The following is a 19344-nucleotide window of genomic DNA, read 5'->3' as shown; positions in this document are numbered from 1 at the left end:
GGCCCTCACCCATTTGCTGTGCCAGAGTCCCCTCTCCTTTGCTTTCTTAATGGCCCAATACCTTTCCTTTGTTCTTCTGAATGGTCCATCATCCCGAGTGGTTACCACATCAGGAAACTAGCCTGGCTTATGTTTTAACACTTGCTGGGTCCAGGAGTTAGAAAGTCTGGCACCCACAAACAATACATTGTTAGAGCCCAACCCCTATCACCCCTACCTAGCATGGTCAATGACCAGCGGTGGTGAGTTTTGGTCCAGCTGCATCTCCTCATCTTTGTTGGTATGTTCTGTATCCAGGCCCAGGTCGTGAGCCACATCTTGCCCCTGAACAGGTGAAGACTTTTCCTGTGTACCTGTACCAGGAGTATGACAGAGGCTTAGCCTGTCCTCTTTATGCTTGAGTTGGAGGAAGAAGAGAGCAGGTTAGTGGAAAGGGTGCAGGGGTGACAACTTGAATAAAATATGCGGGGGGGGGGGACAGTTAAACGATGAAGGGGACTTTGTGGGTTTCCCTGCCTCCGAAGAGGAGGGAGGTGAGGTGTCCGAGGGAGAAGGATCAGACTGGGAGGTTCAACCAGCGGGGAGAAGTCCGAGCGGATGGGAGGCTGGTTTTGAATCCTCAGAAGATGATGACAGTTCCTTCAGGGGATTCCCCGCATCTTCGACCAAGGAGAGAGAGGAGGTTGTACGGGAAAATCGCGCCAGGGGTGGGGGTGGGGGTCCTGAGGAGGAGGTGGATGTCAGGGAACTGCCATCAGTGCCGGAGAGAGAGAGCAAAATCCAGAGGGATTCCGGAGAGCGTAGCACCAGTGGAGAAGGGGGGCAGATGGGGGACGTGGCGAGGCGGTCCCATGACTCCTTGCTGGGGACCAGCGGGGAGAGTAGAGGTCCTCCGCTGCCTACGTCCTCCTTGCACGGAAGGCTTTCACGCAGAGAGAGTAGAAGGAGACTAGGCGTCAAAGAGCTTCTTTGCTGGAAGAAGTTTAAGAAACGCCCATTGACGGATTCTGCCAGCGATTGAGACAGCCACGGGTGAGTGGCTGTCCGGACAGAAAAGGTTCACTCAGGCAATCCAGCCAGGTGTTTGCACCAGCTTACGCATGAGCAACCCCTAGAACCATTACACCCACCATGCATAATCGATCACAAGACATGGCATGCACACACTGTTTGAATGGCAATGCCCATCAACTGGGGCAGCAGCCCCCTTAAATATTTTAGTGGGGAGGCTGAAGGGACCTTGGTCCCTAGAAGTTGGCTCCTATGGAAAGGGGTGCTCAGCATACAGTCTACAAGATGAGAGTGGAATAGGATCCTTGGGAGTCAAGGAAAGAAGCTCAATCTGCCCAGATCTGGCGGGTGCTAGAGAGACAGCTGAGGAGTTAGCACTGGATCAAGGAGGGAGTAGAAACTTGTGGGGAGTGCAGAGGGTGAAATAATGTTGGAAGCTGTGGGTCTTGTGGCTCTAGGTCATAGGAAGTTCTCAGAGGGATTAGGAAACTGACTGGCCTAGTATTTGGCAGTCTGTAGCATTTGTGACTCATGATTTCGTGAAAATTACAACCTTTAAACCAGACTTACAGAATGTTCCTTGCTCTGCAGAGCTGCCTGTTGGAAACTTCAGCCAAAGGAAATATTGGTTGCTGAAAGGCACTTTCCCTGAATACGTTGACATTCTGCCACAGTGGACCCTCCTGCCAGTTTATTAATTGAAACCTGCTATGACTTCTAGAAGAATGACGCCAATAATGAGCTTTCTGATGAAAACTTCCTCTGGAAACATTTTCATGGCTTATCCACCAGAGAGCAGCCTTTCCATATCAATTCACTCACATGGCCAAATTTTGCTTAGGATCCCTTCCAATTATATGAGTCCAACTGATCACTGCTCAGTCCTCTAACCAAATGCCAGTGGCCAAAAAGAGTTGACTATTTGAAATGTTTGTTTTATATTATTTCAGAATGTATAAAGCATTCTTCATATAGAGAAGACCCGAGTAATGTACAGAAATAGAATATAAAACATAGTGTATGTCATAAAATAGTATTAAAACACAGAAACAGACAAGAATTAAAAACTGCAGAAATAAAATTGACTAATCTGGGTAGGCTTGGGACAAAATAAAGGTTTTCAACAAATGTTGATAATTGATAACAGTGTTGGCACTTGCTTCACTTGGAGGGGAGGAGACATTTCAGAGTGCCTTGCTGTCCCATAGTCAAGTCACAACATGCTTACTGCAGGGGCGTGAATGGGGCTTTTGGGACCTGAGTGTGCTGTTGACAGCTTTTAGGATGCTCCAGAAGAGAATAATTTTTCCTTGGCAGCAAGTAACAGAGCAATCACTTGCAACTAGCGGAAGCGAGAATTAAGTTAGCCATTTCTGGGGTTTGTATTTGAGATTACTGGTGCCTTACTATGGGGTAAATTGACTTATTATTATTATTGTTACATATTTATTTATACCCTGCCTTTTGCCCCCTGAAGGGACTCCAGGTAGCTTACAGATAAAAACATAGAAAAACCAATCATTAAAATACAATTAAACATTGATAGATTTAAAGCTATACATACATACATTGTTCTTGTTGTTGTTTAGTCGTTTAGTCATGTCCGACTCTTCGTGACACCATGGACCAGAGCACGCCAGGCACTCCTGTCTTCCACTGCCTCCCGCAGTTTGGTCAGACTCATGTTTGTAGCTTCGAGAACACTGTCCGACCATCTTGTCCTCTGACGTCCCCTTCTCCTTGTGCCCGCCATCTTTCCCAACATCAGGGTCTTTTCCAGGGAGTCTTCTCATGAGGCTGCCAAAGTATTGGAGCCTCAGCTTCAGGATCTGTCCTTCCAGTGAGCACTCAGGGCTAATTTCCTTAAGAATGGATGTGTTTGATCTTCTTGCAGTCCATGGGTGCAGTCTCCTCCAGCACCATAATACAAAAGCATCAATTCTTCGGCGATCAGCCTTCTTGATGGTCCAGCTCTCACTTCCATACATCACTATTGGGAAAACCATGGCTTTAACTATACGGATCTTTGTTGGCAAGGTGATGTCTCTGCTCTTTAAGATGCTGTCTAGGTTTGCCATCGCCTTTCTCCCAAGGAGCAGGCGTCTTTTAATTTCGTGACTGCTGTCACCATCTGTAGTGATCATGGAGCCCAAGAAAGTAAAATCTCTCACTGCCTCCATTTCTTCCCCTGCTATATGCCAGGAGGTGATGGGCCCAGTGGCCATGATCTTCATTTTTTTGATGTTGAGCTTCAGACCATATTTTGCGCTCTCCTCTTTCACCCTCATTAAAAGGTTCTTTAATTCCTCCTCACTTTCTGCCATCAAGGTTGTGTCATTTGCTTATCTGAGGTGGTTGATATTTCTTCTGGCAATCTTAATTCCGGCTTGGGATTCATCCAGCCCAGCCTTTTGCATGATGAATTCTGCATATAAGTTAAATAGGCAGGGAGACAATACACAGCCTTGCTGTACTCCTTTCCCAATTTTGAACCAGTCAGTTGTTCCATATCCAGTTCTAACTGTAGCTTCTTGTCCCACATAGAGATTTCTCAGGAGACAGATGAGGTGATCAGGCACTCCCATTTCTGATACATACATACATAAAATACATACATACATGAAATCTATTTACATATATAAAATCTATATAAAGCATACCAAGATTTCGATAAAAACAGTACAGCACCAGGTCTCTCATTAAAAGCAGTCAGTTCCAAAAAGCCTGTTGGAGTAGAAAGGTCTTCACCTGCTGGCAGGAGGATGGCAAGGAGGGAGTCAGTGTAGCTTTTCTAGGGAAGGAGTACCAAAGCCTGGGAGCAGTCATCAATAACATGCTAATAACTCCCAAAGTTTAGAGCTGGGAAACTACAAACTAAAGTGATGGCTAATACTTGTGACAAAGGGGAACTGGTGTCAAAAAGTGTGTTTGTGCCTACATAAACACACACAGATGAACCTCAAACTGATACCTTAGAAATTGACTTAAGCTGACATGTTCATTCTGTGGCATTAGTTCTGTAGCTAGGGAATGTAGGAATTGGATGAACGAAGGAACACAAGTAGAAAGCTCTTTCTGGTGGTGTGGTGAAGTCCTATGTTCTGATGTAGCTCTACAATGCCACCTAGAGTGCCAGTCACCATGGCACTCTTTTGGAAAGACTGCAACAGATCTACATCCTGGGTTGTATCCTGTGTTAGGTGTACTCGGAGTTAAAATTAATGGGCATGACAACTTAGAACCATTTGTTTCAGTGGGCCTTAACTGGCTATAACTCCCTATCTTTTGTTTTCCAACAAACTCTTTTAAAATCATACCTAAGATGGTTGGAACTGGCCAGCTTATACTGAAAAGGTGAATCTTCCTCTAAGTCAATTTATCACTGGCCACTCAAACAACTGACATTAGAAATGGAGCTTATTCTGCCCCTGGAGAAAACAGCTTATGGTGGGCTCAGGTGCCTATAAATAAGTGAGGCTCTAGCCTCAGTCTCTGGAAATATCTGATGTCCAAAGATGCTCGCTTTTAGAACCTCTCTTCTGCAAGGAACTCAGTACCTGCTCTGAAACCCAAGACTTTGCTTAAGCAGATAACATATAACAAAGAAAGTTAAATTTATTTCATTTTATTTGCAAGCTTCTCTGTGTGTGTTTGCTTGAGACCACATGGTTAAGTTATACTTCATAAGGATATTTCACAAGGTTTGGGTGAGGTTCTGTGTCCTCTGGAGTTTTTGGGGGGACCAAAACCTACTGGGCACAATAGGTGGGGCAGTAGGGCCTAGAAACATCCCAAGCACTAAACAGACAAGTGCGGCAGCCTATCATAATTCTTTGAGGAGGAACCCTTGTCTAAAAAGGGGTCTCCCAGCAAGGAGTTCCCCCAATCCACAACAGGTGGAAAAATCTGTGTGGCCACTGTAGTGGCCAGTTGTCCATGAATTGACTTTCACATCTCCAAGGCATGAACAGAATCTCCCCAGATACCTGGCCCTAGAGTTTCTCCATCACTGAAGGCCAGGATATTGTGTCCACAATCACCTCAGATCAGAGGTCCACAGAGGCATCCTGTTTCAAAGGAAGTTCTAACAGATCCTGTTTATAAAGATACCCAGATAAAGATCCTCTTTATAAAGAAAATGTCTCTAAGAACATATGCTGGTCAGCAGAGGGCAGCATTGTTCAGGCAGATGCTTATTACTCCTTTCCACCTGGCAGAAAGAGGTTATTATTTCATTCCCAAATCGGTGCAGAGATGCAAACAGGCTAATGGGAGTTATGGCACTTTTTCCTTAGGCCTCTGTGTGATGAGCACACAAGCTTCCTGGCGTCACAGAGCTGCTCTTGAAAAGCCTGGTTCATCTTTCGCAAGCCCATCCCGCCAGAGGCGACTTCATACCTCTATTCCTAGGCAGCCGGGTAAACACAGCACTTTCTCAAATGCAGAATGGCTATTGGAATTGTTGCTGTGCGCAGCCTGCTATCTCTAGCTCCCGAGATAAGGCCGGATGTGGTGTACTTCTTCACCAGGCACACAGGAGCGAGAGATACCAGGCTGCACACAGAATGAACAGGATTGGAGCACCAATGGCAAGAAGCTGGGAGCAACTTAAGGGGCAATTTCTGTGAGGAAACAGGGTGGTGAGGAAAGAGCTAAAGCCATCCTCCCACCATCACAGTCTGATCATGGGCCTGGGTGAAGCTCTATAACAGCTTTTTGTAAAAACTTTTCACTAAGGGCCAATGAAAGCAATGTTTAGGCAAAAAGGACGATGCCCCACCAACCAACCTACCTGCCTTCTTTCTTAAAAACCAGTTCAGGAAGTGGCACTGCCTGTCAGTTTTCTCCTCCTCAATCTCAGTGCTGCTATTGTAGCGAGAAGGATGGGGGCAAAACTAGAATTAGTTGGCTCTGCCTGTTAATGACTCGGGTTCCCCCTACTGCTGGGCTCCCTGCCTTCCTCCCTAACAGTCCCAAAGGATGCAAAAAAAACCTCACTGGTTTGTGCTTATTGTAATGCAGTTCGTCGTATGTATCTAGGATCAACAAAGAATATTTCCCTCCTGGAATGTGTAGTTGTTTCTTGACTCACTTTGGGCAAATCTCTTTGCTCCAGAGCCCCTTTTCCCCCTTTCAAAGGGAAATTCCAACATCAGCAGCGACTGTTCTCCTATTGTCAGCATAATAATTCCATCCTGAAGAGAAAGTGTAACCAGATCTTTCCCAGCCCCACACACCGAGCAGGGCAGAGGGTTGGCGTTTGTTTAGAAAATCAATGGAGAAAAACCTAATTACATGATGTGGGTGGGATGGACAGCCTTAAAACCATTTCGTTTTAGAATAATATTTGGCACGGAGAAGAAAAGAAAGAAGCAGCATTTAACACAAGTCTTTCTCTCTCTCCCCCCACCCCCACCCCATCTTCCTGGAAATTTCACTAAATGGATCACATTGGGCCATGCCAAGGATAAAATATGTCCAGCTGGCTTTTATACCTCTCATCCTCAGTGTTATCATGAGCTGTGAGTGTTAAAGATGGAACAAATGCAAGAAGAGTTGATGCGCTGCTCTTCATAGGGCTTTGATGTGCTAGCAGCACAGAGGCACATGGAAAGTGAAGGATGGAGGATGAAGATGGAGGCTAGAAGGCTGGCGGGGGGGGGGGAGATTGTGTTAAAAGATTGTGTTAAAAATCTCTCTCATCTCCAACCCAAACAAACCAATGCTGATGACTTTGATTTAGCCTAAGTGAAATACGGTTTGGAAAATTTGGCAGAAACTCGGGTGGCTGCAGGAAATGAGGGGTCACTAACTTATTGGGGTTCATGAGCACATTTGCAATCTAGAGAAGCAGTTTTTTTTTTTTTAAATAATATTTTATTGAGTTTTACAACAGAAGCTAGAGAAGCAGTTTTGGGCACCGCACACTGTGATCTATTGGGTACAATAGACTCCTTCTCACAAGCCTAATTTCAGCAGTGGGAGGGGACTTTGTGGGAGGGCTGACCCACAGGTGTCGTATTGGCAACTTGTAGGGTAAACTATAGGGCACTAGAACCCTATAGATTCAAGGCAAGTGGAGCCGTGTAGAGTAGGGGGAAGAAAAGGCCCTGCTTAGTGATTCCTAGAATGCTCCATGACTGCTTATGGCTTCCGTTGTAGCAAACTCCCCACAGACACAGGATGATTCGCTGACGTTGATTCCATCTTTGTCATGGGTAGAGCATTTTAAGGTGGTTTTCTTCGATGACTGTATTCCACCTTATAGTCAAGACCATACCACTTTTACTTTCGCGGATGAGTGGCCCCCTGTCTCCATCACCGAAGTTATAACTTTAATTGGCCAGATGAATGCAGGAAAGGCTGCCGGCCCTGATGCTATTCCATCTGAACTGATCAAAGTCAAGCCAGAGTGGTGGGCTCTGATACTAGAGGAACTATTCACTATGATACTACTTGGCTTATAGCTTCCTGGGTCTGTCTCTCATGTTCTGTCTATATGTTTAAGCAGACACCTAATTATTCTAATTGCTGTGATTTTCTGGATAATTCCCCCCCCCCCATAATTATTCCAAATTTTGACTTGTTCTTTGGAATTTGATCAAAAGCCTTAGTATCATTTAAGGACAATTGGTATTTTATGGATTTGACAGACATATATAATATTTAAAGCTCACCCAATCAATCAGAAATTTATCTGTCTTTGATTATTGATCTGAACATACATAATTTGATTTAAATGTTTTGCTTGAATTAATAATTACAAGGTACTGATTAGTAATAGTAATGGGCATCTTATTTCTATGCAGCCTTTCCACAGTTAAAACCATGATCAAGGCGGCTTACAACATGAAAAGATGTGCATAATTACAAGCATAACAAAAGTAGTCAGTATATAAAACACATCAAAAAGTACACAACAAAATTTAACAATTTCCACATAAATCACTATAAGATCTAAATCTACAGATACAAAGAATAATAATAATCTCCCCAACAAAAACCTGTAAACAATCGCCCAGCCCAAGAGTCAGTGTCATAATTCAATTAAATAATATATGGTATTTGTGTTTTCATGCATTGCTTTGCTCTCTGTTTATTTTCTGGTCAAGTATTGGGCAAAGATCCCAAATGTGGCATGTTTTAACAAGATTTTGACCCACTCAGCATTAATGAGCAAGGAAGCTGTCCATCACTGGTAGATTTATTCCATCTCCTTGTTTAAAATTTAGATCATAGCTAAGTTATATTGGCTGTGGAGTATCTGTCTCCATCACCAAATAGGCTTGATTACTAATGTAGTTTATATGATTCCACCAATGGCAGACTCAAGTGGTCCACCATAAATACAGCTGACTAGTTTAGCTGAGTGGTGTTATGAAAAGATTTCATATGATGGATTAGTGCAAAGAAACCAAAATCATCTCCATACCCACCTTTCCTGTATTCAATTGCATTGGAGGAATCATTCTAGAGTCTCAATTTACTACTTTGGCATGCTGTCATTTCATGAGACTGACTCCAGTGACATTAAGGTGATTTGGAAACTGTTGATCAAGTTTACTGTACTTATCTCAGTCCCTGCTATTGACTTATGCTTTAAATGCTTGTGGATGAGCATGAATCTTGTGAAACCTGAATTTCTTGTGAAATTCCAGGAGCTCAGCTTTGTTTTCCTGACAAAGTTGAAGTTTGCAGATTCCATTCCACCCACCCACAAATTGTAAATGCATTCTTCCTGATGTGAGATTCAAATGACTTTTGTGTTTGTTTTTGCTTTTCCTAAAGATGCTCAAAATCTGTATCCTTGGAAAACATCTGGAAGAACACCAGTTTCCCTACAGACACTTCTAGATTTAATAGCCCTTTTGGTAGGTCTGCTTCCCTCAGGAGTCTGGGGGGTAGGTGGCCCAGGTGAGGGCATTTTCTGTGAATTTCCCTTCCCACAGAGGTGTGCGTGGCTTCTTCACTGTACAGCTTTTGGTGAATAATGGAGAGACGCCTCTTTACCCTGGACTTCAACATCTGAGGTGTCTGCTCACAGGGCCCACCTATGTCAATAATCTGTTTTAACTGTTTTCAATTCTGGGGGGCCACTAGGGGCGCATTGGAAGATGGCTGACAATAACATCTCTCCGACCCACACGAGGTAATTAGGAGGCTGTGATGGGAGTAAATAGCCTCCTTGCCCCCCCCCCCCAAGTTTGGGGGGGCTGCCCTTTCCTGCTGTGCCCTATACCACCCCCGAATTTTGTGGGGATGGGGGCACTAGGCAGAAAGCCCTCCTGTGGATCTCGGCGCTCCTGGACGCTGTCTCTGATCCGTGCCTCTAGCTGCAATAACTTCAAAAGAAACAATTAGGAGGAAGAGAATGCACATATTTCAAGGAAGGAGGGGGAGTAAAGACTGCTAACTGAAGAGATGTCTGATAGAATCATAGAATCATAGAGTTGGAAGAGACCACAAGGGCCATCGAGTCCAACCCCCTGCCAAGCAGGAAACACCATCAGAGCACTCCTGACATATGGTTGTCAAGCCTCTGCTTAAAGACCTCCAAAGAAGGAGACTCCACCACACTCCTTGGCAGCAAATTCCACTGTCGAACAGCTCTTACTGTCAGGAAGTTCTTCCTAATGTTTAGGTGGAATCTTCTTTCTTGTAGTTTGGATCCATTGCTCCGTGTCCGCTTCTCTGGAGCAGCAGAAAACAACCTTTCTCCCTCCTCTATGTGACATCCTTTTATATATTTGAACATGGCTATCATATCACCCCTTAACCTCCTCTTCTCCAGGCTAAACATGCCCAACTCCCTTAGCCGTTCCTCATAAGGCATCGTTTCCAGGCCTTTGACCATTTTGGTTGCCCTCCTCTGGACACGTTCCAGTTTGTCAGTGTCCTTCTTGAACTGTGGTGCCCAGAACTGGACACAGTACTCCAGGTGAGGTCTGACCAGAACAGAATACAGTGGCACTATTACTTCCCTTGATCTAGATGCTATACTCCTATTGATGCAGCCCAGAATTGCATTGGCTTTTTTAGCTGCCGCGTCACACTGTTGGCTCATGTCAAGTTTGTGGTCAACCAAGACTCCTAGATCCTTTTCACATGTACTGCTCTCAAGCCAGGTGTCACCCATCTTGTATTTGTGCCTCTCATTTTTTTTGCCCAAGTGCAATACTTTACATTTCTCCATGTTAAAATTCATCTTGTTTGTTTTTGCCCAGTTCTCTAATCTGTCAAGGTCGTTTTGACGTGTGATCCTGTCCTCTGGGGTGTTACCCTCCCAGTTTGGTGTCATCTGCAAATTTGATCAGGATGCCCTTGAGTCCATCATCCAAGTCGTTGATAAAGATGTTGAATAAGACCTGGCCCAAAACAGAACCCTGTGGCACCCCACTAGTCACTCTTCTCCAGGATGAAGAGGAACCATTGATGAGCACCCTTTGGGTTCGGTCAGTCAGCCAGTTACAAATCCACTGAGTGGTAGCATAGTCAAGACCGCATTTTACCAGCTTCTTTACAAGAATATCATGGGGCACCTTGTCAAATGAACAAGACGGGTTGGAGGAACAAGAATAAATCATGAGAAGACACACCAAGACTTGGTATGTCAAAGGGCCTGGGTGGGGGAGGGGGAAAAAACTTTCCTTTCTTTTCTCTATGTGATTAACCAAGAATCCCCCCCCCACACACAAGTCACAAGGCAGAAATGCAGTTTAAATGACTTAAGCTGTGGATTTATGACTGTGTGGAGATAATTGTCTAACCAAAGCATGTTGCAAGAAGATCGTAGAAAGTATAAGAGCTTTGGAATGACGCAGTAAAAAATACTGTCGCCATGTTGGCAAGTTCTGTCGGAAGACTTAAGTCTGGGAGGAGGAACAGAGCTGTTTTTATATTGTGGGTGAGACTCCTCTGAGGGGCTTAAGAGGTACAGATTTGCGAGATTAATGATGGAAAGAGTGATGTTATTTATGAAAGCGATGATATATGGAAACCATCTTGATATGAGATTTGGACGAACGGAAAAATTCACACAGGATTATAATTGGTGTTTATCTGCTTAAGGAGATTATCAGAAGAGATCATAAAGAAAAAAAGAAAAAATATACGAACAAGATGAGATGTGGGAACAGCAAGATAAGACTGGATAGAATTATGAACATTGTTTGGACTGATTGGATATTAATGCAGTAGCAAGAAGATTATCGGAATCCCCCTTTGGAACTTGAAATATGGGTCCCCTCAACAAAAAATTAAAATTCGGCTTTGTAATTCAGAATTTATGTGATGTGATTTGATTTGATTTGATTGGTCGGTTAATAAAAATTATTTATATAAAAAAAAACTGTTTTCAATTCTGAATTCTGAATTATAATTTGAATAATAACCTACCCTGGGACCTGCTGCTGAAGGGGGTCGTAAGAATCAGAATAATAATGCATTAAAAAAAAAAAACTAATGCAGAGGAATAACTTGTTATAGGAAAAGTCCTAGAAGGGAAAATGACAGAACACTACTTGTCACCAAGAGCTCCTAGCTGAAACCACTCCGGTATATCAGCAATGAGCCACAATCCTGAATTGGAAGAGATGCAATAGGGGACCTAAAGGCTGGAGAAGTATAGTAGTACTAGTAGTATTTAGTAGTAGTAAAGGGATGCAGGTGGCGCTGTGGTCTAAACCACTGAGCCTCTTGGGCTTGCCGATCAGAAGGTCGGCGGTTCGAACCCCTGCAACGGGGTGAGCTCCCGTTGCGCTGTCCCAGCTACTGCCAACCCAGCAGTTCGAAAGCACACCAGTCCAACTAGATAAATAGGTACCACTGTGGTGGGAAGGTAAACAGTGTTTCTGTGTGCTCTGGTTTCCATCATCATGTCCCGTTGCACCAGAAGCGGATTAGTCATGCTGGCCACATGACCTGGAAAGCTGCCTGTGGACAAACGCTGGCTCCCTTGGGCTGCAGTGAGATGAGTGCCACACCTCATAGTCACCTTTGACTGGACTTAACTGTCCAAGGGTCCTTTACCTTTTACCTTTTAGTAGTAGTAAACTTATTAAATAGTGATTTTTAATGGGTGGGTTATTCTTGTGGTCGTTCTGCTGCCCTGGGAAAGGGCATTCATATTTGATTTGTGAATAGGAGCCCCCCTTTCTGCTGTATTCAAATTTATCTTGCTCACTGTCTTTTGAGGAGACTCATTCTGCATGCCTCTCCCCAACTCAGTACTTCACTCTAGGAGACCAGTAAAGCTTTTCTGTCCACAGCTGCCTCTTGTCCGCCTCACAGGCAGTGAGAGAGTGTGTGTGTTGCTGGGTGATTAATCTCTTGTGCTTGAATAATTGGCCAAGGCGGCGATTAATAACCCACCCACCCTTCTCCAATCTTAGACACAGTGCTGCCTGGTAAACACGGGCCTTTTACTAACTGTGACTGGGGATGTTCCGACTGTTGGGACACAAAAGAACAGCACCAGTGTTATTGTAAAGGCTGCAGGGCCCAGAGCCACCAAGGTAGGCCGTGTGTTAGGATCCAGGGTCAGATGTGTTTGACGGCGAAGGGTCACTGAGGCGGGAGGTTTGTTTGTGGAGGGCTTGCAGCGATGGGAATGTCGGCTGTCACTTAGGGGCTGAGGAGCAGGCTGCCAGCCTAAGGGGGGAAATGCCTGACAAGTTTGGACTAGGAGGCGAGTTGATGGGCTGAGAGGTGAAAATTCACAGTTCAGCACAAGGGGCTTCTCCTGAAGAGGTGTTTTATGTGAGGGGGGAGATGCAGCTACAGATGATGCCTACCCACACACAGCTATGGTTTCATGGGAAAGGGCTGTAGCTCAGTGGAAGAACATCTGCTCTGTACTCAAGAGGTCCCAGGTTCAATCCCTTGTATCTCCATGTAGAGTGGGATATCTCTGTCTGAAACCCTGGGGAATCGCTGCCAGTTAGTATATCGATGATCTTGAATTGTAGGATTACTAACATTTAGAACATGAAATTGGTAAGATTCACACGATGTGGTGAAGACGTGTGAGATCCAGAAGAAATTACTGAGATTTCCCTTGTGGAAAGAAGCATGCAAGCAATCTCATGAAAGAAATGTTAGCTGCCAGTGCAGGAATACACATACATTCTGCTGTAGAAATGGAGGCACGTGCTCAGAAAAGCCATATCTGTCAATTTGAATTAGGTCATTCATAAATAAATAAATAAATAAATAAATGTTAACGTTGAGATCAATGGGGTATATTCCCAGTTAAAGGTATAGTTTTACAGTCAAAACTAAGTGTTTTTCACAATAAAGTTAAAGCAGAAGGCAAGCTCAAATGCAACTCTGCAGTAGAAAAATTCACCAGAATGCCCATCAAGTTTTGTGAGGTGTTTAAAACTGTTTGGAAATACTGATAATGAATACTTTCTAGTGTTGTTGATGATGATGATAATGAAGATGAAGATGATTAATAATTAAATTTGTATACTGCTCTTCATCTGTTGATATCAGGGCAGTTCCCAGCATAAAAATACAAATAAAAACCTGAAATGCACAATAAAAACAAGAATAAAAACTACACACACACACACGTGTGTGTGTGTGTGTGTGTGTAGACAAATTCCATACAGAATAGTATGGGGGTGGAGAAGAGGGGAGATTGTTTTGTCAGGCAAGCTGATGGAATGATTGGAGGAGCGTGAATTGAGTTCCTCCCAGAGGATCATAGAGTTGGAAGAAACCTTGGAGTCCCTCTGATCCAACTTGTGTCCTTTGCAGGATCTGCAAGCGACACAGGATGCAGTTACAACACCCTTGGCTCATGGCTGTCCAGCCTGTGCTACATATTGACTACCAGATATTCACCAAATTATGCATGGGAACCACAACTGCAACTAGACACAAGAGGTGTCAGACAGGCAAACAGCCACACAAAGAAAACAGGCTCAAACATACAGCTATCCATACCAACAGCCACAGCCACTCAGCCATATGCACTGACCCATTCAATGGCTATTCCTCTCTTGTGACTGCCTTGCCCCATATTCCGCTCCACAAACAAGCACTTTGTATCTGCATTTGTACCTATCTATTGACCAAGTGGACATATGCGCTATGGGTTTTCACCCTTTGAATATCAGCTGCTGGTGTGTCCCAAACTGAGACGGGTTCTGAAGCTTGCTCAACCATCATTGTGCAAGTCAGCTGACCCCACTTGACATGTGGTTCCCGTGACTTTGCTTGTGTGCATTGAACTCTGACATTGTACAAAAAATGTTAATATGTCGGGAGCTTAATGTTGTGTGATGATACAAATATGCAGAATGCATGGCAATTTCCAAATGTGAAAATGTGATTTTTGGGAATTATTGGGAAACTCACATTTTGAAGTTTACATTTCGAACCTCTTTTGGCAGGGCTTTCAAACAGCCCCCCTTAGAAGCAGGGCTCATTCACTTATTGTGCTGTAAATGCATTGAAATCTTAGTGTATAGCTGGGGTGGGCAATCTGTGGCCCTTTAGATCAGGGGTCAGCAAACTTTTCCAGCTGGGGGCCAGTTCACTGTCCCTCAGACCTTGTGGGGGGCCAGACTATATTTTTTTGGTGGGGGGGGTGAACAAATTGCTATCCCCCACAAATAACCCAGAGATGCATGTTAAAAAAAAGGACACACGCTGCTTCTCGGACCATCCACAGGCTGGCTTTAGAAGGCGATTGGGCTGGATCCAGCCCCCGGGCCTTAGTTTTCCTACCCATGATTTAGATGTTTCTGGAATATTTGCTTATCCACAGTGTTTTATTTATATACCAAACGCCCACAAAAAGGTTGATTAATCTTGCAGTGCACACCATGAAGTCTCTTGAAGGCATTCATTCTATGGCTGTAAATCAGGGAAGGGAAGTCCAGATATTCTTAGATTCCAGCTGCCATGATCTCTGACCCTGGGCCATACTGGTTAGGGTTGATGAGAAATGGAACCTAGCAACATCTGGAACAGTGGAGGCTAGTCCATTAGGGCAAAGTTAGAAGTGCCTCACCAACCACTGCCTGACTTCTTACTTACAACCAGGGCAGGGAGTGGCACTGGTTATCAGCTTTCTCCTCCTTCGTCTCAGTGTTGCCCTTGTAGATTGAAGCGGGGGAGGAGGAAGAAGAGGACTAAAGCAGAATTAGTTTGTCCTGCCTAAACTAGAATTAGTTTGTCCTGCCTCATTGGCTCCAGCTCCACTTCACATTGACCTCCCTGTGCTTTGCCCTGCCAGTCCCATGGGCACCAGCCACCATTGATCTGGAGGACTACAAGTTCCCAACTCACTATATAGGTATACTTGCCCTTTATTCAACTATTGATATGTGTGTGGCACTTGCAGACATTTTTATCTAACTCTTTGGCCTTGAAGCAAGAGAGTGCCCGGGGGGGGGGGGGGCAAAAGAGAGAGATCCGAAGTGAGTGCCTCTTGTGCGCCCCCCCCCCCCAGCTGGATCAGGCCTATATGTACAGGCAGGGTGTTACCTTGTGGATATTCAAAGTGCCTTTTCTAAATTTTTAGCTTTTTTTTTTAAAAAAAAGAAAAATGTAAGCTTCCAACTTTTTAACTTATGGAAATAATAAGAAATACTACCCCAGGTGTGGACAGTATTCAGTCATGCAGGGTCTACTCTTCTTATTTTCTTTTCTGTTTAATTCTTGAGATTCAGTCTGCCTTTACCAGGGTGCAAACTTTTAACACTGAAGGCCCTGCCCTATGGGACTCTAAGTCAGTTGAGGTCAAGCAGGCATTATCTCTGCCTTCTTTTATGTATCTTAATAAAACTGGACTGTTCAGACACATCTTCGGAACATATATTTTTTTGTTTTTCACCAATTGGTTTTTATTGGATTTTTTTATTATTATTTACTCTAATATTATATTTTTATGTTGTACACTGCCTTGATTATATTTGTTATGTAAGTGTGGTGTATAAATATCTAAATAACAAAATAAACATGCCTCTATTTAAATTATAGTAATTATTTGAACCTATCTACCCATATTGTCTCTGTCAGTTCTCTTTTTCAAGGGGCTTGCATTAATTTACAAAGCCCCCGAACAACTTAGGGATCACCTGAACCCTTATATCCCAGCTCAGTCACTGAGATCTTCTACAGGAATATCATTGGTTGTTCCCCAATCCCTACATTGGTGAAACTTACTTGACAACTGCAAGATACAGAACTTTTAGTGTCATTGGCCCAGTATTGTGGAATACTCTGCCAAGAGGGATTTAGCTGGCGCCTTCTGTTTCAAATTTTAAGTGCCTGCTGAAAACTTTTTTGTTCTGCCAGGCAATTAAGAATACAACTTTCCACAATAGTTAATTGAAGTCTGATTTTTATCTTTTTTAATATGGCTTTTAGTATATGGTTTTATGTACTTTTGTTGTAAACCACTTTTATGTTTTATGAAACAGTGGAACATAAGTATTTTTCATAAAATAAGTAAGTAAAATTATCATACACAAATTGTGTTCAAATGCGTGTAATCTCTTACCATTCTTTGGTGAGGCGTCATTACATAGCTGCTAAAGATGCCAAAATAGCCAGGCTTGGGCGTTCCATACACAGACAGGTTGCCGAATCCAACATTCCTTGGCACAAAATTTGTACTTGTCTAGGCACAGAGCTTGAGCTGCTGTTAGGACAGAGTATGAATAGCATTACGTAGGATGCACACATTGCCTTAGAAATGAGATGAGTCGCAAATGGCATGGAAGATTGTGAAGACTACAGTGTATGGGGAAAGATCATGCCCTAGAATAGGGATGGGGGCTCTTTTCAGCCCAGGGGCCATCATTCTTCATGAATTAGCTTCCAGGGGCTATAGATAGTGGAACCTTGGTTGTCAAACATAATCTGTTCCGGAAGACCGTTTGACTTCCAAAATGTTCAACAACCAAGGTGCAATGGCCAGTCGGCAAAATCCATTGAAAAAATCTGGGTTGTCTACATTCAAAAGCCGAAACGTTTGACTTCCAAAGCGTTCGACAACCGAGGTTGCACTGTACCCTTGTTGGGTGGAGTCAAAAGTAAAAATGATAAGAGCAATGGATGCAGCTACACAAAACTCAGAAGTTTTTCCACCTACACACCCCTTTACATCCTCTGTGAAATCAAGCTGGAGGTATTATCAGAGTTCAAGAACATACAGGAGGAAGGATTGTTGCTGAGTCATGGAGCTTCTGATTTGCAGCATCCTCAGCATCTCCAGGCTTCTGCCAGCCAATGTAGACAATGCTAAGCTAGATGGAGCAATGGCCCAGCTCAGTAGAAGGCAGTCTCCTATATTCCCTGTGTTTCTATTCCAGCAGGGGAAAGTCCTTGAGGGGAGTGCAGAGCAGCACCGGTGATGGTGAGGTCTGAAGAGAGGGATTGTCCTGGGCTGGATATAAAGCCCTAGAGAGCTTCATTTGGCCCCCAGACCTGAGGTTCCTCACTCACTGCCCTGGAAATCTTGCAGCAGCTGTGTTTAGAATATCTTAAAAAGCAATTTCACAAAATGGAAGAGCTCAAGTCCTTTTATGAAGGCTGTGTTTGAAAGATGATTTCTCCTAATGTTACCTAATAAGAGGAGCAAAACAGAGGAGGGAAACCTAGCAAAGGGCCTTTGAATCAAATCTGGTCTGCTGATTTTCTTTGCGGCTGCAGATTAGCCCCAATAGGCAGAGATAAACTCATACAGCTGGAGGTGAACTAATTGATACAATAAGTTATGTAATTGCCTTGCAAAGAAGTTAATGATCTGGCTCATGGAATGCTTTGATCCTGTCTGAAAGGCAAGAATATTCACTAATGGCTTCAATTAGACTTGTGGGATGAAATTAATTTCATCCCATGGGTGAGATCTTCTCTGGTGTTGACCACTGACTATAGGGAATGTTTTCTTAGTCAGATGTACAGTATGTTTCTCCTCATAAAAGTGGGTATGTGCAGGGCCCACACACAGGTGAAGGAGACCCAAGCCAGGGTCCAAGGAAGTCCAGAGGCTGCTGGCCAGGACTGTAAATTCATTGCCATGAGGAGGGAAATAAGGCTAAATTGCAGATCATGCTTGGGGATCTTGGGGATCTTTGTACAAAACACATTTCTCCGTCTTTATATGGGATGTCCAGATCTGCTCTGATCTGCAGAAGCCCACTTCAAGCAGTATTAGAACAAGAAGGGTAATGTTCTGGAGAAGGAGCTGCTGATCAGTGGACAGAGACAGACAAAGAGATTGCATAGAAAACTATATAGCTTGTAGTCGCTTGAAGGCCAAAGTTACATAATATTATGTAAGCTATGCCGCTGCAGCTTTAAGCCATGCAGGCATTTCTTGTGTATATGTTGGCAGGAGAAAGTATCAGATTGTGGCAGAAGGAGGTAGGAAGAAGCACCATAGTGGAGGACATCGAAATCCCAGAGATAGGAGGAGCCAGTGCTGCTGATAGGATTTAGAGACTCAATTTGGAGCAAGTCCAATGGAGTGAGTTCATGGGTTGCTTTAAGACCAAAAGACAGAGAACTGTGTCCAGAGAACACAGAGAACTACATCTGCATTGGAATTGAAAAAGTGTTTTTAATTGTTTAAATTGTGTAATTGTGTAATTTTGCAATTCTTTTTATTGCTAATGGCTTTTATTGTGAAATTGCTTTCAGATATTTTCTGGGAAGCTGGACCACAAAGAAGACTGATCGCTAAAGAATTGATGCTTTTGAATTATGGTGCTGGAGGAGATTCTTGAGAGTCCCATGGACTACAAGAAGATCAAACCTATCCATTCTTAAACAGCCCTGAGTGCTCACTGGAAGGACAGATCCTGAAGCTGAGGCTCCAATACTTTGGCCACCACATGAGAAGAGAAGACTCCCTGGAAAACCCCCTGATGTTGGGAAAGATTGAGGGCACAAGGAGAAGGGGACGACAGAGGACAAGATGGTTGGACAGTGTTCTCGAAGCTACCAGCATGAGTTTGACCAAACTGCGGGAGGCAGTGGAAGACAGGAGTGCCTGGCGTGCTCTGGTCCATGGGGTCACGAAGAGTCAGACACGACTAGACGACTAAACAACAACAACATACAAGCCAACCAATTTTATTGTTAAAACTTATCAACGGACTGCTTTGAAAGATGGTGAGCTCTCCTTGGTTGCAGGCATTTGCTGAGGCTGAATAGCCATCTGGCCAGGGATGCTGAAATTGCATATTGCCTTGCAGATTCTGCTTAGATTACCTCCAAGGGCTCTTTCAACTCTACAGTTCTATGAATATATTCTTCTGTCATGTGCTTTTAAAACAATGATAAGCCTGGCCCAGCAGCAATAGCAGCAGC

At 43.8% G+C, this 19344-nt stretch overlaps 1 long non-coding RNA gene across 1 annotated transcript; it reads left to right on the top strand.

Annotated features, from left to right (window-relative positions):
- The first annotated feature begins 8054 nt into the window (after window positions 1–8054).
- LOC310679433 lies at window positions 8055–18901 on the top strand. Its single transcript, XR_014512257.1, has 3 exons — window positions 8055–8882; window positions 8961–9041; window positions 18673–18901. It is a non-coding gene; the product is annotated as an uncharacterized lncRNA (long non-coding RNA).
- The last annotated feature ends 443 nt before the right edge of the window (window positions 18902–19344 follow it).

Source organism: Podarcis tiliguerta (assembly GCF_965153285.1).
Source record: "Podarcis tiliguerta genome assembly, chromosome: 6".
NCBI lineage: Eukaryota > Metazoa > Chordata > Lepidosauria > Squamata > Lacertidae > Podarcis > Podarcis tiliguerta.
This window is presented reverse-complemented; position numbering and strand designations above follow the sequence as displayed.